The sequence below is a fragment of the Saimiri boliviensis genome, chromosome 15 (assembly GCF_048565385.1).
Source record: "Saimiri boliviensis isolate mSaiBol1 chromosome 15, mSaiBol1.pri, whole genome shotgun sequence".
NCBI lineage: Eukaryota > Metazoa > Chordata > Mammalia > Primates > Cebidae > Saimiri > Saimiri boliviensis.
In genome coordinates, this window is record NC_133463.1 from 30,519,100 (window position 1) to 30,537,014 (window position 17,915).

The 17,915-nt window shown below is 41.6% G+C and overlaps 1 long non-coding RNA gene across 2 annotated transcripts; it reads left to right on the plus strand.

The window, feature by feature from the left end:
• Window positions 1-2,297: 2,297 nt before the first annotated feature.
• LOC104653003 (uncharacterized) lies at window positions 2,298-16,928 on the plus strand. 2 transcript variants are annotated; one of them, XR_746283.2, is made up of 3 exons: window positions 2,298-2,630; window positions 3,680-3,757; window positions 16,624-16,928. It is a non-coding gene; the product is annotated as an uncharacterized LOC104653003 (long non-coding RNA). The 2 variants fall into 2 exon arrangements; XR_746284.3 differs by lacking the exon at window positions 2,298-2,630 and adding an exon at window positions 3,083-3,343.
• The last annotated feature ends 987 nt before the right edge of the window (window positions 16,929-17,915 follow it).

The following is a 17,915-nucleotide window of genomic DNA, read 5'->3' on the forward strand; positions in this document are numbered from 1 at the left end:
ATCTGCCTGCTGCGGCCCTCCAAAGTGTTGAGATTACAGATGTGAGCCACCGCACCTCACCCCAGCCTGCTCTTTCAAGAAACAACCTTCTCATCCACTGTACCCAGTGATTTCTACTTATGTGTTAAATTGGCCAGAACTACATCAAAGGGCAACTGGGAAGATGAATATTTTTTTATCTGGGCATAGTTAAGCTCCAAAAAAATCAGAGTATTGTTGGTAAAGAAAAGTGAGGAACAAATATGGCGTAAGCAACATCAGGGTCTGCCACTCTGTTACAAATGAGAAAATAGGCCAAGAGACATAAAGTCCATGGCCATGGCTGGAAAAAGGATGGGCTGAGATTTGAAGCCAGGCCCCTGCCCAGTCCAAAGCTCTTGTTTTCCTGATTGTGCCACACTGCCTTTGGGCATAGCATAAACAGACATCACCTCCTAATGCCATCAGGAAGTAGGTATTCTGTTGCTCAGAGTCATTTTACAGATGGGGAAATTGAGGCACAGAAAGGCTAAGTACTTAAGTAACAGGATTTGAACTCAGTCAGTGTATTAGTCTGCTCTCACACTGCTAATAAAGATATACCTGAGACTGGGTATTACTTAAAAAAGAGGTTTAATGGACTCACAGTTCCACGTGGCTGGGGAGGCCTGCTAATCATGGCAGAAGGCAACAGAGAAGCAAAGGCACATCTTACATGGCAGCAGGCAAGAGGGCTTGTTCAGGGGAACTCCCATTTATGAAGCCATCAGATCCCGTGAGACATGTTCACTACCACAAGAACAGTATGAGGGAAACCATCCCATGATTCAATTATCTCCACCTGGCCCCATCCTTGACAGGTGGGGATTATTACTATATAAGCTGAGATTTGGGTGGGGACACAGCCAAACCATAGCATTCAATCACTATAAAAAGAAGTGCCGCCGGGCGCGGTGGCTCAAGCCTGTAATCCCAGCACTTTGGGAGGCCGAGGCGGGTGGATCACGAGGTCAAGAGATCGAGACCATCCTGGTCAACATGGTGAAACCCCGTCTCTACTAAAAATACAAAAATTAGCTGGGCGTGGTGGTGCGTGCCTGTAATCCCAGCTACTTAGGAAGCTGAGGCAGGAGAATTGCCTGAGCCCAGGAGGCGGAGGTTGCGGTGAGCCGAGATCACGCCATTGCACTCCAGCCTGGGTAACAAGAGCGAAACTCCGTCTCAAAAAAAAAAAAAAAAAAAAAGAAGTGCCGTAGTAGCAGCAGCGTAAGTCTGAAAACTTCACATCTCTAGTATCTCTCTCTCTCTCTCTCTCCCTCTCTCTCTCTCTCTCATACACACACACACACACACACACACACACACACACACACACACAGAGCCATGAACTTCTTCCAGGGACATCCTACCCTGGGGGAGATTCTGACACTCAACCTAGAACTTGTCAAGGAGGACTGATGCAAGCTATCAGCTGATATATTAAAAATAATATGGAACCAATTACCGAGACTCTGTGGGCGATTTCAAAGTTCTTCAGGATGTACATATTAAGTTATTCAAAATAAATCTATTATGGCTTTAACATTTTCAATGTAGTGACCCTTACAGGATTGGTTTGTATCAGGAATACCAAAAACTCAGTGCTGCCCACCGATCAATTTGTCTTGTAAAGCAGTGCTCAAGCAGAGGTGGATGAAGCTAATAACAACAGGCTTTTATTTTGTGAGCGCTTAAGAAGTGCCAGACATGGTGACAAATGTTTACACTTGTCATCTTATTTCATCTTGACCCGTCTTTCGGAGAGCCTTCTGGTTATCCTTACCTTTCAGGTATACCTTTCAGGTAAGGACCTGAGGCTCAGTGAAACAAAGTAACTTGCTGTAAAACACACATCTATGTAAAGGCAGGACTGTCCTGTCATCTAGGTGACCCACCTGACCTCACCACATCAATGTTCCTGACTGTGTGTAGGGTCTGAAGATGGCAGAAAGGAACTTGGGGTGAGGGCCGGTAGACTTGCAAGTAGATAACACCCCAAATGTGTTTGTGCCACTGAATTTCTAAGCTAACCAATGACTATTAACCTTCTGCTCTTCTAATTTATATTATGTTTATACAGACCGGCATTTTAGCCTGGTGAGATATTTTTAGACTAGAAAATCTGTGCAATGCTGAGGATTAAACAACCTTATTCTATTGCACTTACCCACATCTGGCTGGCAGGGCGTACCTTTATGTAAAATTAAAAGCCAGTGAAACTTACCATTTTTTTCTTTTTTAGTTTGGCAGTAAAGTTGCTTTCTTCTAGTTGTTCACAAATGAAACATGCTGTGCTGGTTTCTGAAAACCAAGAGGCCTGGAGAGAAATTTATGACTTTGAAACAAAATTTAGAGGTTGAAGGATCTAACAATTTGCAAAGAACACAGAGCTAAGCCCATGAAAAAGACTGTTCAAAAGGTCCTGGCATAGAGTGCTCAGGTCTTTTTCAAACGTCCCCACAGAAGCTCTTGGGAATCCGAAAGCGTAAAAATGGGGAGAGAGCATTTTAAAGACATCTTTCCCCCGAAAGCCGGTGCCTGCGAGACTGTGCGTTTTCCCACACGGATATGCTGGGCCGTTCTGTCAGCCAGGCATTTCCTGTGTGCGGCAGGTTTGTTATCCCGTTTTTTTCCTCTTCCTTCTCAGGGAATTATCCAAGATTTGTAGCCAGCAGTCTCTGCCATATTTTCTCTCAGCCCTTAGTCACACGCCCATATATGGAAATCTTTATCACATAGTCACTGGCTAGGACATTTGACAGGAAGTGTTTAGTGTGTTGTGATCTTTATAACTAAGTCATTCTAAGTCTAAGGATAAAATGGCAGCAATAGGCATGACTATGTGTGTGTGTGTGTCTGTGTGTGGTTAGCCTTTGGATCTGCAAAACATATTTGACAAGTTTAAAGTCAAGATTTTGTCCCCCTCAGTAGTTCTTGTTTAGCAAAGTGAGTTTTTGCTATTTAGAAAGGAATTTTCGTCACTTTTGCCTAAAAGTAAAGTTGAAAGGCATGCTGGGATATTTCCCCCATAATAACGGAGTTCAACCCCTCCATATTTGAATATTTTTCCCTGCTCAGGCAACCACAGCACAGAGATAGAATTCGTCACAAGGTTAGTCCAGCTTAAATAAACAGAAGTCAAGTTAGTGCTTCACAGACTGATCTTTTAGCAGACGCTCTGCCCTTTCGAGGAGCACAAGGGGCGAATGTGAGATCTTAAGGCTATTTTACATTTATGCAATGAATTATGCTGTTCAAAAAACTTTCACGTCTTTCTGTCCTTGTGCAACCTAATTTCTCTTACCAGAAACCTGAGGTTCCAAAGGTAAGTCATTTGCTTAAGAAAACACAGCTAATACCACTTTGCATTCAGAAACTCCCAGCAGCTCCCACTGCATGAGTGATTAAGTCCAAACTCTTAGGACAACAGTGAAGGTTTGAGAAACATTGAACAACCATTTATACCCATAAGTACCTGTGGTTAGGCGCCATGAGGGGTGAAACCGAATCAGATGAACTCTTAGAGAGCTGTAATAGCAATTAGGGAACCTGTCATCATACAAATAATTAATTGCAATAATATAAGTGCCTTAGTCGGCTTCGGCTGCTGTAACAAAATACCACAGACTGGGTGGCTTAAATAACAATTTACTTCTCACAGTTCCAGAGGCCGGAAGTCCAAGGTTAAGGTGCCGGTGGATTCATTTCCTGGTGAGGACCCTCTTCCTGGCTTGCACCTGTAAATGGCCACTGTCCTTCTCTGTCGCTCTTTCCGCGTGGTTTTTTCCTAGGTGAGTGCGCTGACAAGAGAGAGAGAGAAAGAAAGAGACAGAATCTATTTTCGTCTTTTTATTTTTCTTTTAATTTTTTTTTTTTTTTTTTTTTTTTGAGACTGAGTCTTGCTCTGTAGCCCAGCGTGGAGTGCAGTGGTGCGATCTTGGCTCACTGCAACCTCTGCCTCCTGGTTCAAGCGATTCTTCTGCCTCAGCCCCCTTAGTAGCTAGGATTCCAGGCACCCGCCATGAAAATAATTTTTGTATTTTCAGTAGAGATGGGGTTTCACCGTGTTGGCCAGGCTGGTCTCAAACTCCTGACCTCAGGTGATCTGCCCACCTTGGCCTACCAAAGTGCTGGGATTACCGGCTTGAGCCACCAGGCCCAGCCAATTTTCCTCTTCTTACAAGGGCACTAATTCTCTCATGAGAGCTCCACTCTCATGACGTCATCTAAACCTAATATTCCCAAAGCGTTTACCTCTAGATACTATTACATTGGGAGTTAGGGCTTCAACATACGAATTTTCGGAGTACATAAACATTCAGCCCATAGCAATAAGCAAGTCACTGAGGGAGAGTGGGCTGAGATTGAGCACGGTTGAGGTAAAACTAATTTTAAAAATCATGTTCTTCCCAGTGGTCTCTTGCCATGGACTTGATCCAGGGTCTGTGAATAGCTTGATCCTGCAACTAGTGATGCTTCAGAGCAAAAAAGCATCAGGACATAATGCAGCACTTAGGAAGGAGGACGTGTGTACGATCATCATCAGACTTTCACTTCAAGATGAAGAGAAGTGAGAGTTGTAGTTGTGGGTGAGGCCAGGGTAGGGGAAGGAGGAAGTTGGAGAGGGACTGGCTGGGAAGACAGACACTGTGTTAAGGACAACAGCCCTAAAGTAGTTCTCAAATTGCCTTCCAAGAAGATGTCTGTTTGAACATTTTTACTGACATTTTAGACCCAGATTATGTGGGGTTTTTTTCAGAGCTATTTGACCACGTGAGTCCTTCTCCATAGCCAGATCACCTCCAGGGTCAGTGGAATAGTTAACATATTATAAGTGATATTGATCTCTCCCCAGACGTGATAAGAGGTCTCCTTTTGTATAGGCAGTACTTTGTGAGTTCATCCTGTCTGCAGTTACAGTCTAGTACAGGCCTGGCTGGGGATGAGTGTATTTGCTTTGCTAAGTAATTGACTCCAGGCACATTTTGCCGGTACAGAGACTTGAAGTGGGCATATGACTGAGATAAAATAATGAGAACAGCCATAGGTGACCAGTAGCATGAAGCCCAGCCAGATAAATACCCTCCAGGTAGACCCAACAGCAGTTATGGTGTGGAGACCCTTTTGCCCATTGTCCTCCATGGGCTTCAGGTGTCCCAGCAACCATTGGGAAATAATTAAATCACCTTATATGATTGTTCTTGGAAGTAAAATGCTAAGAAGTGTTTGTCCACGTCAATCAAGTCAACACAGCATGAAGGAGAGTTAGCTGTTTTCTTTTAAAGGGGCCTCGCCCTGTGTTCTGCCTTCGTCTCTTCCCTCCTTCCATGACTTTCTTCCACTTCAGTTGAACATCTACCACTTGCTGGTACTGCCCTAAGCACGGGGAGTACACGAATGATGAAAGCATGGCCTGGCATTTGTCCTCTCTTATTCTGTGAATATTTATTTTCTGTCCCAGCCACTATGCCATGTACTAGGCATGCTGCATGGAACAGGAAATGCAGATCCTGCATTGTCGGTATACAGGATGGTGGTAATAATGTGGAATGAGTAATTAGGAGTGTCTCGAAAGTCATGAGTGAAACCAACAGAGTTCCATGAGGATGTATAGCAGAAGGGCCTAATTGAGTTTATGGAATAAACAGCTCCCCTCTGAGGAGGAACATGCAGAAAGTGCTTAAAACATGCTTTTACCTAAGTAAGCTCCATTTTTAATTCATATTCTATCTTCCCAAAGTTAGAACACTCATATGATTTTTAAAAGTGTATTCAATCAAATTATGTTGATTATATGAGTCAAGCAACCAGCTTGATAAATGAATTAGTTGCTCAAGATTTAGGTTAGATTAAGTCTTCGGATCACTGATCTTTTGAGATATGTCTCAAAAGATGAAACACAGATTCAAACTTCCTAAGCTCATATAGCCAGGTAGGCAGAATTCTAAGATGATCTCCAATATTTCCGCTCTCTTCTTCCCTGGTATACATGTTCTCCCAGTTATTAAATCAAACTCTAAGCTAGGTACCATGAAGAGATTTCACAGATGTAGTGAAGGTGCCAAATCAACTCACCTTAAGGTGGGAAGATTATCTGGGGAGCAGCAGGTACTGATCTAATCAGCCAAACCCTTAAAAAGGACTGTGCTTTTGCTAGTGAAATAGATTCGAAGTGTGAGATAAATTTGACACTGGGGGAGAGGGGTTCTACATAGCTGGATTTGAAAAGGAATATGAGGGGCCTTTAGGAGCTGAGAGCAGCCCCTAGCTGATAGTCAACAAAGAAATGAGGGCCTCAGTCCTACAACCTCATGGAACTGAATGCTGCCATAACCACATGAGCTTGGAAGATGACCCTGAGCTCGCAATGAGAAGAAAAAACCCTGCCAACATTTTTTAGCCTGATGAGATCCTGAGTAGAGAACACAGCCACATTGTGCTCAGCCTTCTGACCTATGGCACTGTGAACTAACAGATGAGGTGAGTTGATTTTGGCCTCTAAGTTTGTGGGAATTTGAGACACAGCAATAGAAAACAAAAATAGCTGCTATTCTGTTTTCCTCTCAGTATGGACGTCTCTATTGTTTCCAGTATGACCCAAATCCACTTGACAAAAAAGACTAGACATGGAACCAGGCTGGCAAATCGTCATATCTCTCACCTCTGAGCGTGATGATTGGCTCAGGTGCTGGGAGTGTGACCTAAGCTGTACCACCCACGTGTCCTTACCTGTGAATCATCAAATATAAACTTTAGGAAGAATGCTAAATTCCCCAGAAATGAGAGCCCAGTGCTGCCCATAGCCATGGCCCCACTAACATAATGAAACTGGTTTGAACCCTGAAACTCAAAGAGCATGGAGAGTCTTGACAGTGTTTGAGACCCTGCATCCATTGTCTTTTGGCCACCTGCACCTATGCCCTTCCTGTGACTTGGTTATATTAACCAAGGCTTCTCCTTTTGATTTAAGCCAAGTCATGCTGAACTTCTGTTGCAGGCAGCCAGGGAGGTCTGAACAATAAAGCTAGAGAGAAGTAAAGAACTGTGAGCTGGCAGACACCATATCTGCTTATCAGACATTAAAACATGGAAGTGTCTCCTTGCACATAACCTGAGTTTTGTATTTTGTTATTATAAATCAGTGCTGAAGGACATCAAATGATAGTAAAAATAAACACTAGTCAATTATATTATTAGAGTTTCCAGGGATTTTAGATGCTATCTGGTCAAGGGCTCTAATTTTCTCTGTGTAGAAGCTCTGGCCCACACAGAAGGAGCAGCTAGTGAGGAAACAAGGTGGTCACTCCAGAATTACTGGGTAAAACTGACCCAGGTTGAATGAAAAATAATGCTGTCTGGATCTAATCAGTTCTATTCTGCTTTCCATGATTACCTGGGTCTTCCATCATTCCAGTGTCTTTTTCTCAAGTTTTCTAAAATTGTGTCTGCTGAGCACTGTGACTCTCATGATCCCTATGATATATTTTCAAGCTAGACTCTCCAGTTTCTGAAACTCTGGTGTTATCTCAGGTTTGTCAGAGTGATTTCTACTTGATTCTACTAAAAATGGTGTACAACTGTGTCCTGTTATACAAACTGCAAGAAGCTATCCTGGGCACAATTTACCTTTGTAATGATTGTGTAAGGATAAATTCATAAATGATTATCTCCCTTGAATACAAATGTAAGTTGTTTTTTTAGATATCTATTCACAAAGATTAAGGAGATAAATGTTTTCCAATGCCTGGCTGAATGACACTTCTGACATACCAAACTGTGAACATCTTACTCTATTTGAACACGGAGTTACAGAGTAGATAATCTGGAAGAGGGCTTTAGGGATCACCAGACTCAATCTCTCCTGGATCAGAGAAGGACAATGGGCTCCAAAGAGTGGGAAGGTCTTGGTCAAGGTCAGAGCCTCTCTATCTTAAACATCAATAGGTCACTTATTGTGCTTTTAAATGAGATGAACTCATAGACATCTTTTCTTAAAATTTGCCTTTTCTGCATGTATATAAACAAAAGTAGCAAAAAATATAAAGTGCAAAGATTGCTCACCACCTGGATTTCACAGCAACTAGGGAAAGGTCTGTTTCCAGGATGAAGAAAAATCTTACCAGTGAGATAAGAAGAAGACCTATTTGTTATTAATTTTAAAACTTAAGTAATTGAAAGGGAAGCGGAAGCATTGTTTCTCTGTAAAAATTGGTATAAATTTATTTTTAAATATTTGGAAAACTGTAAGCTGTAGAGAGAAGGAGAAGAAATTGCTTATATTTGCACTATCCAACAAAACCAATTTTCAACATTTTTGGTGATTTTCCTTCAATCTTATTCTATATGAATAGAAAGACTATGAGGATGGCAGTCATAAACATTTTCCCATGTTATTACAGCTTCTTTTAAAATATCTACTAAGCACATGTGGTATGTTTTTCTTTAGCAGCTAACTATTCTATTATGGGAATGCTGGTTTTAAAATAACCTTCCAAGGAGCATCTTCATGTGTAAATGTATTTTTCCATATTTAGGAGTATTTTCTTATTCCTCATAAATGGAATTTCTGGATCTGTTTTATAATAGGTGCATAGCTCAATTGACATTAAAAGAATTAAATAAGTTTGTTGATCAGAATGAGCCAGACGTGCTGTGGTAACAAGCAGCTCTGTTATCTCAATGACCTAATAAAATAGAAATTTACTTCTTAGTCATGGGACTTCATTTAGGGGCTCAGGGTACTCTCTGAAGCTGCTGCCCTCATATGGGGACTCAGCAGTCCAGACTTTTCTGTGCTTTGGTTCCACCATCTCAATTAAGCCTCCTCTGTGATGACATCTTTATGGGACGGTTCCTAAATACTCACTTGTACCCCATAGGCAGAGCTTGTTACACAGCCTTGTCTGCCTTCAAGGCGGTGGGACTGGGTGGGAAAGCGTGGTCTACCCATGCACCAGAAGGAGGTGAGCACTTACAGTTTCTACCACATCACAGTTCGTGTTATTGACCGATTGCTTTTCACAACAATTCACAGGCCCATCAATTTGCATGAGAAAGTCCTTTTCACTACAGGCATTCATATCACTACATATTATTCCTTTTTTAAAAAAACCTTTGCTATAGTGATGGGGGAAAATATTTAATTTTTTATTCCTTTGATTACCTCAAGGTTGACTTTTTAATTAATTAGTTAATTCATTTAATCGGTCATTCAACAAATGCAGTGATATTGATGATCCTGACATTGTGTAGGCCTAGGCTAATACATGTGTTTGTGTCTTAGTTTTTAACAAAAATGTTTAAAAAGTAAAAAATAGGCCAGGCACGGTGGCTCATGCCTGTAATCCTAGCATTTTGGTAGGCCTAGGTGGGTGGATCACTAGAGGTCAGGAGTTCGAGAACAGCCCAGCCGACCTGGGGAAACTTTGTCTGTACTAAAAATATAAATATTAGCTGGGCATGGTGGCTGGTGCTTATAATCCCAGGTACTCCGGAGGTTGAGGCAGGAGTATCACTTGAACCCAGGAGGCAGAAGTTGCAGTGAGCCAAGATCACAGCATTGCACTCTAGCCTGGGCAACAAGAGCAAAACTGTGTCTCAAAAAAAAATCATAAAAATAAAAAATAAAAACTATGAAAGTAGAAAAAGCATATAGAATAAGAATATAAAAAAGGCATATTTTCAAACAGCTGTACAGTGTGTTTGTGTTTTAAGCTAAGTATCTACAAAATAATCAAAACATTAAAAAAAGACATTTATAAAGTAAAAATGTTACAGTAAGGTAAGGTTAATTTAGTATTGAAGAAAGAAAAATATGTTTTATGAATTTAGTTTAGTCTTAAGAGTACAGTGTTTAAAGGTGTACAGTTGTGTCCTAAGCGTTCACATTCACTCACCACTCACTCACTGACTCACCCAGAGTAACTTCCAGTCCTGCAAGCTCCGTGTATGGTAAGTGACCTAAACAGAATAGGGTGTGCCATTTTTAACATTTTGTGTTGTATTTTTACTGTTTTCCATCTGAATAAGTTCAGATACACAAGTACTTACCATTGTATCATAATTGCCTGCAGTATTCAGTAGAGTAACATGCTGTATGGATTTGTGGCCTAAGAGTGATAAAACCATACCATATAGCTGAGGTGTGGAGTAGGCGATACCATCTAGGTTTGTATATGCACACCCTATGATGTCCACATAACAACGAAATTGCCCAAGGAAAGCATTTCTACTGTTAGGTGACACATGACTGTATTTACTTAACAGATGAATCAGGCACTGAGCCAGGTATTAGGTCTCTAATGGTGGACATACAGACATGACCCCTTTCCTCATGGGCTTTATGATCATTGACTAGTTATGGTGCCTCTTTTGTGAACAGTCTGTAAATATCCTTGCAATGCTACTTTTAGGGTTCTTTGCATTTTTCTTATTGAGTTACTTCGGCTCTTTATAAAGATAAGATAGCAGCTCTTTTTTGCATTTGCTGCATTTTTTTTTTTTTTAGTTTGCCTTTTAATCTTCATTTTGGTGATGCTGTCCCTTTTTTACAGATTTTAAAAATTATCTATTCAAATCTCTTGGTCTTGTGCCCTTAGATTTCTTTTCTTACTTTTAATCTTAGAAAATGTTAAAAATGGTATTTTTGAGTTGTTTTACAATTTTCCTCTAGCTAAAATTCACCTTGTGAGAAAATACACACCTACACTCACATATGTGTACGTATATAGATATTTTTAGAGAAAGAGAGAAGGAAAGAGAGAAAGAAGGAAAGAGAGAGAGGGAAAGAGAGAGGAGGGAAATAATTCAGAGAGTAATTCAATTCAAGACTCTTTATGCAGGTTATGAATCTAAAAGCCATTTCAGCAATTCCAGTGCCTGCCTACCTCTCCTGTTTGCCCAGTATTTTCTTCTCTTGAGGTTCCCAGATGGAAGGTTCTATGGAATATGCTAACAATCCCTACAGCACTATAGAAGGTGCTGTAGGGACTAGACAGAAGAATAATGCATGGTCTGTCTTTCTAGTTTATAATATCACATGCACAACTACACAGGCACACACACACAGAGTTCATTAATTCAAGGCTGTGTGTGATAAGAAAAAAGTGAGTTGTGTAGACTGGATGGACTCCAAACCGTTCATTTTGCAAACCCATTAGTTAAAAACATGTTGTGCAAGCACTTTCAATAAATATTTCATAGAATTCAAAACTGAATTGGGGTTTTCAGTCCTTTAACTGAAAGGGATTAATCTTCAAAGGAGAAATTATGACAGTAAGGGAGCTATCTTGAGCCAGGTACTCGTGACTTCTGTTAGAGCCACTGCACATCTGACTTGTAAGATCAGCCAGAAGTCGCACCTACCCAAATCTTGTGTCGATCTTTGTCTACACTGACATTAAATACAGAGCCCAGTTGTCATCTGTTTACCCTGTTCAATTTAGCTCCACTAACATGCCGCTATTTCCTTAAGTTGTTTATCTTTCTCCCAAAGAGTAGCTTCCTCACCTGGCCACCCTACTTCTGTCATTTGTCCTAACGCTGAGGCTGAGAACCACAGTTACTTCTGGCCCTTTGGCTTCACTGTCCCCTAACATCACTCAGATGCCTTCCCTGTTTCTGTGTTTGGACAACTTCTTTCTTCTGGAATGCTTGTCCACTTTTCCAGAGCCACACAGACTCAACTAAGAGCCCCTCACTCTTCTGAGCCCACACAGGACCTCTGTCTAGGCCTGTGGCCTCCAGGTTGGGGTGTCTATAGTGATCCTTTGGGGTGCAACAGGAAGGTATTGAACTTCCACTTATAAAATTTCAACTTTTTAAAACTCCCATTTTGTATACTTTTAAGAGGACTTATTATATTTGTTTAGAAGTATATGATCATTTTTTATCAGTTCTGAGACTCACATTGTTTCATACTTTAACACCTCTCATATTGGGATGCATTTTACAATCAATGTCTACAGAAAGCCTATGTCACCATTTGATTGGCAGGAATATTATTCTTTCTTCACGTTATATAACGTGATGATGTAATGCACAATTGATAGTGTCTTGAATTCTATGAAATATTTATTGAAAGTGCTTGCACAACATGTTTTTAACTAATGGGGTTGCAAAATGAACAGTTTGGAGTCCATCCAGTCTACACAACTCACTTGTTTCTTATCACACATAGCCTTGAATTAATGAACTCTGTATGTGTGTGCCTGTGTAGTTGTGCATGTGATATTATAAATTAAGACAGACCATGCATTATTCTTCTGTCTAGTCCTTACAGCACCTTCCATAGTCTAGGCCAGCAGTTCTTGACATTATCAGAGCTAACACCTTTTAATAAATAATATTTTATAATGTCCTTTTTACTATCTTAAAATGAAATTCACATGTAAGTTTTTTTAAAAGCCCATATTGTATTAGTTGGGTTCTCCTTATTGCTAAAACAAATGGACTGTAATATATTTAATAGCTTAAACGCAACTAAAGTTTATTTCTAACTCCCATGATAGGACTGGGCAGATAATGGGCAGGGAGTTGAAACAGACGTGGAGGCGTGCACCTGGGAGGTTTCTGTGGGCCAGGCCTGGAAGTGGCATATGCCCCACTTCTGCTCAGGGGCCATTGGCTAGGACTCAAGCACATGACCATACTTGCCTGCAAGGGTAGATGGGAAATAGAGTCTAGCTGGGGAACCAGGAGAAAGAGTGGAACATGGCTTTTGGTGAGCATCTAGCAGTTTCTGCTACAAATATAATGCCTTGTTATAAAAAGAAATTTAAAAAATATATATAATAAAATAATTTTATTTTCATTATGTAAATCCCTAGGATAGCCACACTAGAAGGCATGAGTCAAATGCTTTCACTCATAAGGAGAATGACGTGAATGTGAAGGCGTTAAACGCAGTTGAAGAGTGGTGTGTTATATTAGTGACTAACATGCCTTTCCCTATTTTGCCATTACTATCCAACAGTGGTATTTTTTTTTTCTTACCAGTAATGAGAATTTCTGAAATAGTGAACAACTTTTAGTAAAATTCTGAGCAGAGTGCAATCTTCCTTTAATTTATACAGCTGACACATGATGGGAAAACCCAGTGCATATTAGAACTCTGCAACAAATGCTTTGTGTTTATATGTAAAATCAAATTGGTCTCTAGGCTCAGATAATTATAAAGATTTTTTTTTTTTTTTTTTTTTTTTTTTTTTTGCCTCCAGGAATATCAAATGGGGCACTAGTAGGCCCTGAGGGATGGGTAGTGCACAACTTTGTTGTGCAAAACTTTTCTGGATATTGCGGAATGTCTAGCGACCCTGGCACCCTCTTGCTAAATGCCAATAGTACCCTCCCCACTACACAAATCACTGTGGCAACCACATACACCTCCACAGTTTTCCAAAGCATCCCCATGGAGTCGTACTGCTTCCGCTGAGAACCACTGGTCTTACTCAATAAAGGCTTGTCCAATTCACTATTGGGTACTTGAAGAAATGAATAAACAAGCTGATTCACTAATCCTGGCATATTGCTATAAAGCCGAGAATATGAATATACTTGGAATGCCAGCCTTATGCTATGTTAGGTGATGTTACATAACCATCTCATTTAATCCTCATAATGATCTTTCCAGATAGGTGTTAATATCTTTCATCTTTATCATGAACAAAGTGGGGGTCTTGGAGGTGAAGGAGCACGTCCGTAATTACATGGTGGGTAAGTATGTGGGAAGCTGGGATTGAAATCTGGGCCTGACTCCAGAATCCATGATAAATTTCCACTATTATTAGGATGACCATATGTCTCCATTTAAGTCGACTGTCCTGGTGTAATGATTAGCACTCACTTTCACTCTCCAAAGCATCCCAGTCTGGACAGTAAATTACATGGCCACCGTAAATATTATATGCTGCTATTGTCATCATTATTTATTGCATAGGAAGATCAAGAGAGGGGGAAATAACCCAATATTATTCTGTCTCAGACATCAGTGGATGACTGAGGAGGCAGAATGGGTTTTCTCTTCCCCATTTATCACCTATGCACTTCTTAAATCATCCATGGAGATTTGTATCTGTTTATCTTCTGCAAAAAACAATTTTTAAAGAGTAGAAAAATAAACACTTTGTAGATATTCAATCTTTTACTATCAAATGGGGTGTTGTCCTTTACCTGCAGATAAGATATGCTGTCCCCTGAGAAAGACTTATTACTCTTCAATCTGAGAAACAGTTGAAGATACCATAGGAGCTGAGCCGAGATATGCTGAGCAAGATGATGCATTGATGCTTGCTTGCTTTTGATGAGCTGGTCACATTCTTGAGTTAGGAAGAAACCCTCCCTTTAGATATTTAAGATAGAAGCCTATCTCTATCAGCTCCTGGTTCTGACAGTTTTCAAACAATTGCTTTAAACAAGTCACAGTTTTAGACATGTCACGGGCACACGTTCAGTCTCAGAGTTCTGGGAAAGTACCAGAAAAAAAATCACAGGATAATTTCAACACCCAAATGCTGTCTCTACCACCTCTCCCATCTCATTCCTGTCAGTGATTCTCTCCCTCCACTCTGCCCTGCTATCTCCGCAACCTTTTGTTTTAGCTCCTTGTGGCATTTGGTGTTTCCCTCCCAATCTGCAGCCAGTGTCAGTGCTGGGAAGGAAAAGTGGGTCATATTACCCTCTGTCTCCCGGTGCTGAGCACTCCTATGTGGGTTCAAACACAGAACCAACTGGAACCTACCAAGCCTTCCCTAGCTGCCACTAGCCACTGCCCTAGTGGGTGGTCTGAAGGATTCCTTGAAAAGGAAGTAGCCTAGTGGTTGGCTGCCCCTTCTTGGTTTCCCACCAAGAGCTCCAATAGAGAAAGTCCTGGTGGAGATGCTGAGCCTGACTCCCTTGGGGACCTGCTGGAAGATGTGTCTTAGACCCAGGTGGGGCAGCACAGAGGGGGAACTTTGGGGCTGTTCTTGTTCTATCCATGCACCATTGCCAGGCTTAGGGATGATGCTTAACAAAGAGCACAGCATTCCATTGGAGGCTCATAATAAAATTATTACATTTTAAAAATAATAATGGTTGAGCCGGGCATGGTGGCTCACGCCTGCAATCCTAGCACTTTGGGAGGCTGCGGCAAGTGGATTGCCTGAGCTCAGGAGTTCAAGACCAGCCTGGGCCACAAGGTGAAAACCTGTCTCTACTAAAATATAAAAAATTAGCCAGGCACAGTGGCATGCGCCTATAGTCCCAGCTACTTGGAAGGCTGAGGCAGGGAATTGCTAGAACCCAGCATGTGGAGGTTGCAGTAGCAACAGAATGAGACTCAGTCTCTTAAGGAAAAAAAAAAAAAAAAAAAAAGGTTGACTTGGACTTAAGTAATACCGTCCTGTTGTCGTTGTTTCCTTCAGCTTCAGTTGTATTTCGGAAGAAAAGAAATTGCATCAGAAGCTGATAAAAATTATTAAAATTTCCCCCTCTTCAAGTTTCCGTAGCAGAGTAGAAGGCATGGAGAGCATCAAAAAACATCTCAAACCTGAAGGGGTAAGTGCGAAATAATCCCTGTAAGTGTGGGTATTGACTGCTTTTATTGTATAATGACAGATTGTTCTGCTGAGATCATAGGCAATGCACTCCATGAATGCTGTCTTTCTTCCCTCCCACATCCATGGCAGACACTGTTAATTGATCACCTACTCTTTCTGGCTAATTCTCAATAGAGTACTTCAGGGAGAAACTGATGAAAGTTGGCAAAGGGGATGAAAGCTGTTTTCCTTTCTGACCTAGAGTAAGCGCATGATGAGACAGATATTCCCAGAATTTATCACCCAAGGAAGTTATAGTACTTGATACAGGAATTTGGAATCTTAGAGAATGGACCTCAGACCACCATGAGAAGGCTGTCCTAATTCTCTCTCACCCCATCAGTCTGTCTTGAGAGGTCTAGCTATGCTGGAATACTACCAGCTGGGAAGGGACTGACGTGGAGATATACCGAGAGCCAGGCAGGGAGGCTCTGGAGAGAAACACAAGCTCAAGATGAGTACTTTACATTTTAAAAGCCAGATTACTTACAAGTAGCTCTTTGGGTATGCTTTCTCTGCTCCTATTCCAGAGCCTTAAGCAAAGTTGATCTATTCATTTATTCGACAAACAATTATTGGGCATCTATCCTGTGGCAGTCACTGAGCTATGATCTGGAATATGAGGATGCATGACACAGATACAAACTGAGGATGACAAACCAATAACATCTATTTTTGATTTTGATGGGAAGGGCTTTGAGTGGCAAAATGTGGACAGAAACGCTGGGGAGACACAGCAGGGGAGCCCAGTGTTCTAGTTAAGAGGTATCTGTTCAACATGATTTCACTGGGTGGACTGGACACTGAGAGAATTATGGGCAGGGCTTGGGCAGGAAAATTAAAGAGGTAGCTATTACCCCAAGAGTCAGAGCCATGAGATCCAGGCAGCTTATTCACATTGAGGCTGTTTTCTTCCAATGCCAACCTTGGAGGACCAGGGTTTGATTTTTTCATGGGGGTTATGGAAGCTAAAACCTTGGTAAAGAGCAATCTGTGATCTGCCATTGTGTTTTTCTATTCCCTTCCACAGGTGATTCCTGTAAGTCTCCATTTTGAAGCTCTCTTGTCCTTTGACCAAGCATCCAGCACATCCTCACAACACCCATAGCCACCTTGAAGACTCTCTTCAAAGCAATTCTTACTGTTGATTCCACCACCATTGCTCCTGACACATGAAGCAGGAGGACCCAAGGCCAGAGGTCACGGCGGAGAGGTAAGCAGATAGTCCTCAACGGCAGATAGGGCTGGGGTTGGAGAGGAACTCCCTAGTAGCTGTTATAAATGGAGATATGACAGGTGTGAACAAACAACCAAGGACTGAAAGAAAGAAGAGGGAGGAGTCAGGTAGAGATAGTACTGGGAGTGGATGCCCGGGCTGCCTAGTGACATAAAGGGACCTAAAGAGGGCTCAGGGAGCAGATCTGAGAGGGAAAGGATGAAAGACGATAAGGAATTCAGTGGGGCTGGGGGTGGTGATAGACTAGATTCAGCGAACCTGCGGGCTGAGTGTTAGTTTGTGTCCTTGAAATTACTTCCTCAGGATTTCACATCTAACCAAATCTTAACAATCATTTACTAAATAAATATTGTTCTGTCCCAGGATGGGCAGACTGGAGTGTTTTGCCTGCTCCTCCCCATCCCCCACCAAAGAAATAACAAAGGCAGTTCAATTCCTGACCCCAAGGCTGTCACAATCCACACTAAGAAGTGCCCTGAGAGCCTGGCGGGATCATCTTGGTGAACAGACTCCGTATCCAAGGGATCTGAGTGGCCAAGGAACATCCAGAACTCCTGTCTCCTGTAAGTCCAAGGCTGAGCATAGCAAAGGATGGAGAGGGAAGGGTCTTCTAACACTGAAGTAAGTAGGAGCAGACTTTTCAGTAAGAAGAAAAGTTCCAGAAATTCAGATTAGATTACAGACAAACTATAAAGCAATAAACTGGCTGAAACAATATGATTCAAATCAGTTCAATTCAGCAAGCACATATTAGTGCTCCTGTGTGCCTATCCTGGGCTAGTCTACTTGAGGGAATGGACACAGGAGAAATTAACAGGGTTTAAAGGGGAAGTATTTCTTCAGGCACTAAGCTCTGCAGATGGCTGCCTTTCAACTGGGGACCCCATGACAATTTACACAAGATCTCACCCACGACCTCTCAAAGCAATTCTTTTAAGACCCCAGACCCTGACTCCAAGCAGCCAGGAGTCTGGTTCACTGGTATCAGATCAGTCAGACCCTTCCTGAAACTTTTGTAGAGAAATGGAAGTGATTTAAACAGGGAATTTCGGCCAGGTGGAGTGACTCACGCCTATAATCCTAGT